The following is an 11,261-nucleotide window of genomic DNA, read 5'->3' on the forward strand; positions in this document are numbered from 1 at the left end:
CACATTAGCACGTGAAAAATACTTTTGTTTCATGTTTATACCTCGCTAAGGCTGGTGGATACTAGTATAAATACCCCCCTATGTCTATGATGTAAGACAACTTTTTATAATCTAAAACAGAACCCCCTTTATTCAGTTGTGTGCTAACAAATATTGAGAGTGATCTCTACCCCTTTGCTCTTGTGAATTCCTTCGCGGGATTGCAGAAGCGGCGGCTTCATCCGCTCCTAAGTGGTGCTCTTACTCCCTTCGAGGTCTCCTCGATTTATTGTAGGCTGTGTTGGTTGGTTCTTTGAGAGTGTGGTTGGGCGAATCCTCGATTCAGGCTGTCGGTTAAAGACGGTGGTTGGCTTCGAGTTTTATTTGTCAGGTTGCACTAGTTATCGCTGCTTGCAGCAAGTTATCTTGGCTTCTTTGAAGCTAGTTATCTGAAGATTGAACCTACGTCGTGAAGATCGGGCATCGTGATGCATCATCTGGTATCAAAGCCTCAGTTGCCACGGTAGGATTCTTTACCCTTAGCTACATATATTTTGTATTCGTCCTATCCACCAAAAAGCCATAAAATATTTTTTGCCATAGCCCTTTGTTTCAATCTGTTGTTCCAGTGAGTTTTGTTAAGTTTCAGTCCTTAGAATCTTTGTTTAGTTGCTGGTCACTCTATCCTTTGTGTTTCCTTTGAGCCTCTTATATATATCTGAAAATATGCACAAAAAAGAAAATTCTAAAAAAAACCTCATCATTTCCTTCGCGTTAACTTTGATCCTATTTAAGTTATAGCTGCTGGTTGAGTTCTTTGTTAATTATTATAAAGTGTGCAATATCATATCAGATCTCTGTGTTTAGTTCTATAAAAAAAGAGTATAAAAAAAGTGTGCCAAAAAAAAGTGTTGAACAAGATTGTGAAAGAAAAGTAGAACAATCAATTTGTTTATGTGCACAAGTGCTGAAAGTTTTATCAAGTTGTTCAACCAGTTTGCTATTCTCATTTGGTGCAAAATTTTGGTTGGATCTGATTGCAACACTTGCATTCCAATCATACTCCTTGTCTGCATCAAATCTGAAATTTCTTGCGCGTGTGTTTGATCTATTTACATCACTCGTATCTTGTGGTCAGCACTAAGCAGGGAACTTCTAGTTGGATGGTTATTTAACTTTACAACAACTAGGATTCAGATTGCGTCTCTTGTTTATTATTCTCCACCAAGCTCCACATATAAGCCATCGTAATAGGTACTCTGGTCTTGTATTCGCTTAACCACCACTTTCTTGTTACCACCACACATTTTCTTGCAACCTGCAGGAAACTCATAAGAGCCTTGGTTGGTAAGAGTGGTCAGGTTGTGAGATTATATATAGCTTCATATTCCACCTATATTTGTTGCCTTGTCGCCACTAATTTCGCAGGAAGATGGATCCCAACATTGAGATTGAAGAATGTGTCACCATGATACAATTCAATGAGCTCAAACAAAGCATAGAAGCCAAGCAAGATCTGTTGGCACAAGATCTTCAGACACTTATGGTTGAAATCAGAGGTCATCGTCGACTCCCTGACGGTGTAAGAAACCATGATGAAGATGGGGAAGAAGGTGAAGGAAATTATTCTAGAAGGGCAAGTGAACATGGTAGGAGAAATCAAGGTGCTGCACGTGGTAGAGGAAGAGGCCGAAATCAAAGAAATGATGACAATGAAGAATCTGAATTTGGGAATGATGATGATCAGTCCCAACGTCGCTATGATCGCCGTCATCATAGAGGCATCAACCAAGAAGAGAGATTTGGGAAACTTAAGTTTACCATGCCAAAATTTGATGGTAGATCTGATCTTGAAGATTATTTCACATGGGAATTGAAGGTGGAGAAAATCTTCCGCCTACATAATTATTCAGAGGAGAAGAAACTTGCAATGGCATCTCTTGAGTTTGAAGGATATGCTCTGATTTGGTGGGAGCAACTTCTTCGTGATCGTGAAGAAGATGGAGAGGACCCTATTATTACTTGGCAAGAGATGAAGCGAGAAATGAGAATTCGTTTTGTGCCGAAGCATTATCGGCGTGATCTTTTTGATAAATTGCAGAATTTGAGGCAAGGAAGTTTCTCTGTTGAGGAGTATTATAAGGAGATGGAGAAGGCCATGATTAGAGCCAATGTGTATGAAGACGAAGAGCAAACCATTGCACGTTTCATGGCTGGGTTACACCGCAACATTCAGCATATTGTTGAGTTTCAGCCGTACCAAAGTCTTATTGATTTGGTACATCAAGCCACCAAAGCTGAACGCCAGCTACAACAAGATGCTAAGAGCAGCAAGCCCTTGTCATATGGTGCATGAACCATGACTGGAGGAAGCAAATCGATCTCAAGGTTTACTGCTGCATCCTTAGTGACCAAAGGTTCAACTGGAGGCTTGCGATCCAATATTCAAGGCAATTCTAGTGGAAAGAATGGTGCTGCTCCAAACACGAGTTATAAACTAGCAGCATCCACTTCAACATTAGTGGGTTCAACAGCCAAGAGTAGTGGTATTCAGTGCTTCAAGTGTGGAGGTCGTGGTCATGTCATAAAGGAGTGTCCAAATAATCGTGTGATCCTTGTGACTGATGATGGAGAATATACATCAGCCAGTGAAGAGGAAGTTGAAGCAGGAAATGAAGATGGCCTTGATAAATCTGAAGAACATACGGGATGTGAATTTGAGCATGGTACTACTCTTGTGGTTACACAAATCTTGAGTGTTCAAATGAAAGGAGCTGAAATTGGACAGCGACATAATCTTTTTCAAACGCGAGCAAAAGTGCAAGACAAAGTAGCAAAGGTGATCATTGATGGTGGGAGCTGCCATAATCTTGCAAGTCGTGAGATGGTTGAAAAGCTTGGTTTGAAGTTGCAGCGACACCCTCATCCATATCATGTCCAATGGTTGAATGAATCGAGAGATATCAAGATTGGTTATAAGGTGAAAGTTCCGTTCAAGATTGGAGAGTATGTTGACACAGTGGAGTGCGATGTTGCACCCATGTCTGTGTGTCACATGCTGCTAGGAAGACCTTGGCAATATGATCGATATTCTCAGCATTGTGGAAGAACAAATCAATACACGCTAGATCTGAAAAGGAGAAAGTTTGTACTCAAGCCTATGACCCCTCAACAAATCATGGCTGAACATTTACAAAAGAAAACTGAAATTAGTGCAGCAAGTAGAGGAGGAGAAGAGCAAAAGAAATTGAGTGCCATCCACAATTCGGTGAGCGAGTGCTACAAGCCAAATTCAAGAGATAAAAGGAAGGAAGAGGGAGAACATCTAGTTATGCTAGCCACAAAATCTGAGCTGAGATAAGTGAGGAACAACCCATATCAAGTACTCTTTGTACTTGTGAACAAAGATGTTTTGATTTCTCCTAACGACATAACATCTCTTCCTAGTGTTGTGGCTGATCTTTTGCATGACTTTGAAGACGTGTTTCCACAAGAAACACCGGCTGGACTACCTCCAATTCGAGAGATTGAGCATCAAATCGATCTTATTCCAGGGGCTGCACTTCCTAACTGTCCACCATATCGAACCAATCATGAAGAAACTAAGGAAATACAAAGGCAAGTGCAAGAACTTCTTGATAAAGGTTTTGTTCGTGAAAGCTTAAGCCCTTGTGCTGTTCCTGTGATTTTAGTACCTAAGAAAGATGGATCTTGGAGGATGTGTGTTGATTGTAGAGCTATAAATAATATTACTGTTCGCTATCGCCATCCTATTCCACGGCTAGATGATATGCTTGTTGAATTAAGTGGTTCCACAATTTTTACTAAAATTGATTTGAGAAGTGGATACCATCAAATAAGAATGAAAACCGGAGATGAATGGAAGACTGCATTTAAAACAAAATTTGGGTTGTATGAATGGTTAGTGATGCCCTTTGGGTTGACTAATGCTCCTAGTACTTTTATGAGATTAATGAACCATGTATTAAGAACTTTCATTGGAAAATTTGTTGTTGTCTACTTTAATGATATTCTAATTTACAGCAAGTCTTTTGATGAACATGTGAAAGACATTCGACAAGTTTTAGATGAGCTTAGAAAGGAGAAATTATTTGCTAATCTTGAGAAGTGCAGTTTTTGCACAAACCATGTTGTGTTTCTTGGCTTTGTTGTTTCAGCAAAAGGAATAGAGGTGGATGAATCCAAGGTGAAAGCAATCAAGGATTGGCCAGCTCCAACGAATGTAAGTCAAGTAAGAAGTTTTCATGGTCTTGCTGGTTTTTATAGAAGATTTGTGCGAGATTTCAGTACCATCACTTCCCCTTTAAATGAATTGACAAAGAAAGGTGTTGAATTTAAATGGGAAAACTCACAAGAAGATGCTTTTCAAGAATTGAAAAAACGTTTGACTGAAGCACCTGTACTTATTCTTCCTGATTTCACTAAAACTTTTCAAGTAGAATGTGATGCTAGTGGGATTGGGATAGGAGGAGTTTTAATGCAACAAGGAAAACCTATAGCATATTTTAGTGAAAAATTGGGAGGTGCTCAATTAAATTATTCTGTGTATGACAAAGAATTGTATGCTTTGGTTCGAGCGCTTGAAACATGGCAGCACTACTTATGGCCAAAAGAGTTTGTTATTCATTCTGATCATGAAGCTTTGAAGTATTTGAAAGGGCAAGCCAAACTGAACCGTCTCCATGCCAAATGGGTTGAGTTTATCGAAACATTTCCATACATTGTGAAATATAATAAAGGTAAGGACAATGTGGTCGCTGATGCCTTGTCTCGAAGGAATGTGTTGTTGAATCAACTAGAGGTAAAAGTTTTGGGTCTTGAAAATTTGAAAGAAATGTATAATGATGATCCTGAATTTTCAGAACCATACAATCATTGTAAAGATGGAAAAGGTTGGGAAAAATATCATATACACGATGGATTTTTGTTTAGAGCTAACAAACTTTGTGTACCAAATTCTTCGGTTAGATTGCTTTTATTGCAGGAGTCACATGGAGGAGGTCTAACAGGCCATTTTGGACAAAAGAAGACTTATGAACTGCTCAGTGATCATTTCTATTGGCCTAAGGTGAGGAGAGACGTCATCAGATTTGTGGAGTGTTGTGTCACCTGTCACAAAGCTAAGTCAAAACTAAACCCTCATGTTTTATATACTCCTTTACCCGCTCCTAAAATTCCTTGGGAAGACATAAGCATGGATTTTATTTTAGGGCTGCCGAAGACTCAAAAAAGAGAGAGATTCTATTTTTGTTGTGGTTGATAGATTTTCAAAAATGGCTCATTTTATTCCATGCAACAAGAGCGACGATGCTTCACATGTTGCCAATTTCTTTTTCAGAGAAATCGTGAGACTACATGGAGTGCCCAAGACCATCGTATCTGACCGTGATGTGAAGTTTGTGAGCTATTTTTGGAAGACATTGTGGGCAAAGCTTGGGACTAAACTTTTGTTCTCCACCACATGCCACCCCCAAACTGATGGCCAAACTGAAGTGGTGAATCATACATTGTCAATGCTGCTGCGAACAATGGTAAAGAAGAACTTGAAGGATTGGGAGGAATGTTTGCCACATGTGGAGTTTGCCTATAACAGGGCAGTACATTCTACAACTAATTTATGCCCCTTCGAAATTGTATATGGTTCAAACCTATTGCTCCCATAGATTTGTTGCCCCTTCCATTGCAGGAAAGAACCAATATGGAAGCTTCCAAGCGTGCTATATATATAAAAAAGATACATGAGAAGACCAAGGAAGCAATTGAGCTCAAAGTAGTGCGCAAGGCTGCAAGTATGAACAAGCATAGGAAGAAAGTGTTATTTGAACCGGGAGACTTGGTCTGGATTCACTTGCGCAAGCGTTTTCCTGATCAGCGCAAATCCAAATTAATGTCACGAGGGGATGGTCCATTTCATGTTCTTGCCAAGATCAATGATAATGCATACAAGATAGATCTTCCACCAAGCTATGGCGTGAGCAACACGTTCAATGTTGCTGACCTCTTACCATATACGAGTGAAGACATTTCAGAGTCGAGGACGACTCATTTTCAAGAGGAGGAGGATGATATGACCATGCCATTAAGCAACACGTTACAACCCCTGAGTCATACTACATCAACTCAAGTACAACCAACATCATCACCAACACAAGTCTTTGATGGACCAATTACACGTAGCCGAGCTAAGAAGCTACAGCAAGAGGTACACATGCTACTTTATGAATTTCAATTAAACACTAATGAGAACTTTATGCTACCTAAGTCGTGTATGTTGATATTACTTAGGTTCGCCAAAGAGGAAGGACAAAACATATCAAGGGCGAATCGGCAAGAAGAGCTATGTCCGAGTGAGTCTAGCGCTACAGAACCGTCCAGAAGAAACAACCATATCTTTTGATTCCCAAAAGCTATGAAGGCCCATAAGTACCTTTTGGAAATCTCTTGAAGTCTAGTTTCCAATGCTTCTAAAGCCGACTTAATCAAATCTACCAGAAAGGCAACCGACCTACTTTAGTGCTTACTGGTCAGAAGGTCAACAGTCTGCTTGATGACCAAGTTTTCGTATTAAACTACATCATTCTACGAAGTTTCAATAAGCATGCTATACATGGTGAGAAAGCTTATCAAGTCAGATTTCCAACGCATCCAGCCCCACGTCATTTGAAGATTCCTAGAAGAAGTTATTGTCAAAATACTGAAGGCTGCGCAAAAGTCAAACAGCCACACGGAAATCAGCTCTGCAGATCTCCCGAAGAGGCTCCTTCACATTAGCACGTGAAAATACTTTTGTTTCGTGTATATACCTTGCTAGTATAAATACCCCCCTATGTCTATGATCTAAAACAGAACCCCCTTTGTTCAGCTGTGTGCTAACAAATATTGAGAGTGATCTCTACCCCTTTGCTCTTGTGAATTCCTTCGCGGGATTGTAGAAGCGGCGGCTTCATCCGCTCCCAAGTGGTGCTCCTACTCCCTTCGAGGTCTCCTCGATTGATTGTAGGCTGTGTTGGTTGGTTCTTTGAGAGTGTGGTTGGGCGAATCCTCGATTCAGGCTGCCGGTTAAAGATGGTGGTTGGCTTCGAGTTTTATTTGTCAGGTTGCACTAGTTATCGCTGCTTGCAGCACTTTATCTTGGCTTCTTTGAAGCTAGTTATCTGAAGATTGATCCTACGTCGTGAAGATCGGGCATCGTGACGCATCAAACTATGTTTTATACAATGATTATCATAGAACAAATTTAAATTACTGCGAAGATGGTACGAAGAAAATACCCTCTTAAGTCAATTGGAACACCAGTCCGAATTGTATGTTCCCACTTAAAAATATCCTCTGTCCATCTAGAACGTTTCTTGCTGTAAGCAATCTTATATTTCTTTGAGGCCATGATAATCGCTTCCGCGAACCTCTTGTATGGCATGTGTTTACACCAATCTTGAGTCGGTGTAAAGTCGATAAAAGTCACATGCTTTTTAACATGATCTATTACGAAAAGGGTGTGACATCCGTTGAATTTCCATGGCATAAGAACTTGCAAAATATCAGTCATTAGGATTGCAAAGAAGTGTCCTTTATAAATACATTCGAAATGAACACATACTTACATATCTACAACCCGTGATATAATAATTCATTGATGGCCAATAATCGAGTGTTTTGGCTAACTCTTCTGTTGTAGGATCCTGATGGTACTTTAGAAGTTTACCAAAACCAACCATTCTCTGGATAAGTATATATACATGTCCACATGAGGATTAGATGTAGATACTATATATTAATACATTAATGGTTGGGAACAAACTTACCCACAAACGCATGTCCGTATAATGCTTTCTATTCTTTATGATTTCTTCTTTCGGCCTACATGACTCTTTATTGGCAAGCAGTCGAACAGCCATGTCAAAACATCTTAGAGTCATATCTTGATTTATCGTTAATATGTTTTGCAGGTCTTTGATAGATATTTCTATCTTAAAAGGATTGAAACTTCGCACCCATGTCATCCTGTAATGTAGCATGACGAAAGTCTATATCAAGAATCTAAGTAGTTGATATACATAAAATAGATAAATCAATGAGCACTTACTCTAGTGTCGTATCATCTTCTATTGCCATGATATAATCACATAAAACATCTATTGATGAATCAGCTTTGGTCACTGGCATGTCCTTTGTGGAAAGACCAACCATTAAAAAGTCATTGGTGCACCCATCGGTCGAGACTTTTACAGGAGTTCTTTTATCCCCATCATCATCAAACCACCTTTGCAAGTCTGCTTGAGTAATAGGGCCTTCCTCATCTTCAAACACTACTTCGCTATCATCAAGCACGTGGAGTAGTTTCCTCTTCTTAGAATTTGTTGGGTTTTCTAATATCTCAACATCGGATGGGCTTCCAGAGTCAACTTCTTTTTCATATTTGTATAACAGACATCCCCTTCTCTTATTCAGGTCTAAAGATAGTAATATAGCAGCCATTTTTTCCTAAAGTGTGACATGTCATCCTACAAATAAGAAACAATTAATCTAGCATTATATATGTAACACTGACTGTAGATGTGCATATATGTCATAGTAGTAATAATATACCTGAGTAAAACTGTCAGACAGTTCATCCCCTGTCCAGTATTCGATATAGTTCAAAAGAAAGAGGCCACATGAAGAGCTACAATATATATTAATAAAAACATAAAGATTAGTATGAATGAAGAAATTGGTAAAGAAGATTTTAGGGCGTACCTATCTGTCTGCTTTGCATATCCCATGTCTATTTCTGTGAGCGGCCAAGAAGCAACTTGGAGGTCTGGCCACCTGTGGTCTTTTAACTCCTTACGTTGAGATATCATATCAATTTGTCTTTGCATTCATTTAATCTTTATATATTGTAAAACAAAATTAGAGATTGGGATAAGTTAATAGTAAATTCATAATTGTTTAGTTTGTACATACTCACAGAGTCAGAGAGGTCTTTGCGGTCTTGTGAAGTACCAAGTGAATCGAGCACTTGTATCTCCATATTTTTTTGCATTGATCACGACAAGATACCAGTGCGTCCCTCGGATGTTTATCGGAATAAACACCTACAAAACAAGTATAAATATTGCATAAAAATAAAATACATGTAAACACTAACTGTTCAGATTGCAAACTCGTACTTACCATGTCATGGTCTAGGTAAAGTAAAACCCTTCGTTCAGTGCTACATATTTGTGCCATGTCTTTAATTGTATATAGCTCCTCTGTTTTAATTTCAACATCACCATCTCGCTTTAGAAAATTGAACTGGAAAGCATTTTCTATGTGGACACGACCTCCACATCGACACTTTAAATGCTTTTGAGCCTTTATTAAATTTATGTAACAGTGTATCACCTGGAAGTGTGTAAGTTGTGGTTAAAAATATCAGGATGAGTAAAAAAAACTTATACATAACAAGGTCGCCAAATCTAAAAACTAAGCATGGATTACCTCATCACCTAAATATGCGTTTGGCTGAAATAAACACTCCATCCACTTCCTTTCTACAAAGGCGTCATCAATAAGCATGACTTCTACCATTGGTTCACAAGGAATTCCTTAATAAAATTGATGAGGGCAAGATCACCCTGCGTGCAAATATAGTCTAGGAGCAACCAGTCGTGACATAAAGCTAAAATTAGTTATCATAAAAAATACAAATTGATCCATAAAGTACTACAAAAATTATAATACCTTCTCGAACTATTGCGGTTGCCACCGATTTTTTTGCTTGTTATGAGACAAGCCTACAAATAGAGATTCCATTCTCGCGGGAGAAAAACCTACATTAATAAGGTATAATATAGGTCAGTGCCCGTGCTTCGCCATGCATAACAAATTGTTAGATTCTTAATAAATTATATTGCTAATATCACAAATGGTCCAAAACTCAACAATACTTAAGACAACATACAGTAAGAAGGTTGCTGATTATCAAAAATTGTGCGGCTCTAATAAAAACAATTGTAGCATATGCAAACATGACTTGATAATACACCAGACCAATCAAACAGAAGTCGAACATCATACTATTAGTTTGTTAGTTGAACATGCAACTCTTATAGGTAAGACACCCGTAGCAAAGACGCGACCACTTGAGCCCTTGACCCTTTACGAACAATAGGCAAGACATGTTTGAAATCTCGACCGAAAACAATGGTTTTACCAACAAATGGCAGTCCGGGGCGACCCATTATATCACGCATGCTATTGTCCAGTGCCTCCAAAACTATAGCCAAAATGTAACGAAGAATGTGAGTAAAACCTTGCTGTCAACAACAAGCTCATCAAATGGCTTCAGCAGCCTGACCAATGGCCTTTCCACCGCTGCATCACCACGTGGGAGGTGGTTGGCATGCAAAGTGTGGCCAAAGTCCTAGTCAGACCTCAGCTTCTCTGCGACCTCCATGAAGTTTGTAAATTCGGTGTCGCTGAATTCAGCGAAGATACCAACCTATAAAATTGCAATTATTATGTACAATCAGTTGTCAGCTCAAGATGATCACTTGGCCTGATCATCATAATACAGATTCAGTGATTACTGAATAAAAACATGTGAAAACTTTGAATTGGAAGCTTACAATGTAGATCTTCTAGTCATCGATAAGGGACGTCGCATCTTCCGGTGACTTGATCTCCTTGGACGCAGGGCCAACCTGCTTCTTCAAGTAATCCACAATGCAATCAGCCTCCCTAGGGCCATTGTATTCCTAAATGTTCTTCCCCTGGTCCCTGAAGATCTTGATGGTTGGGAACCCTTGGACCTCGTACTTGGTAGCAAGTGGCATGTTCTTCTCCTCGTTAGCATCAACCTTAGCGAGAACAATCGGTGGGTCATGCTTGCTAAGTGCCTTGGCCGCATTCTCATACTGAAACATCAAAGATAACATTTTTAGCTTATGGGATTAAACTAATCAGAACACAACCCATGTGTAAGTAAAGGGAGTGATTACAGGGTAGGAGATCCATTACCTCTGGAGCAAGTTTATTGCAGTGGCCACACCTGCAGGTTCGATTTGACAACATTAGCTATAACAATTTAACTAATAGAGATGATTTACCGATAGCAACAGGAATCACACAGAAGTAAGACAACAATGAAGTTCAAAACTTGTAAGTGTGTCTGAAAGTAGTCACACAGAAGCAACAGCACATGAGTACAATTAAGAGCGGACATGATTCTTAAACATGACAAAAAAAGGCATCGCACAGACGTCAAATCAAGCACACCAATAGCAGAAAACAAA

The 11,261-nt window shown here is 39.3% G+C and overlaps 1 long non-coding RNA gene across 1 annotated transcript; it reads right to left on the minus strand.

The window, feature by feature from the left end:
• Window positions 1-10,274: 10,274 nt before the first annotated feature.
• Window positions 10,275-11,018, minus strand: LOC103635457 (uncharacterized). Its single transcript, XR_002264378.2, has 3 exons — window positions 10,987-11,018; window positions 10,596-10,883; window positions 10,275-10,468 (listed from the first exon to the last, which is right to left on the minus strand). It is a non-coding gene; the product is annotated as an uncharacterized lncRNA (long non-coding RNA).
• Window positions 11,019-11,261: the final 243 nt, after the last annotated feature.

The sequence above is a fragment of the Zea mays genome, chromosome 8 (assembly GCF_902167145.1).
Source record: "Zea mays cultivar B73 chromosome 8, Zm-B73-REFERENCE-NAM-5.0, whole genome shotgun sequence".
Taxonomy (NCBI): Eukaryota; Viridiplantae; Streptophyta; class Magnoliopsida; order Poales; family Poaceae; genus Zea; species Zea mays.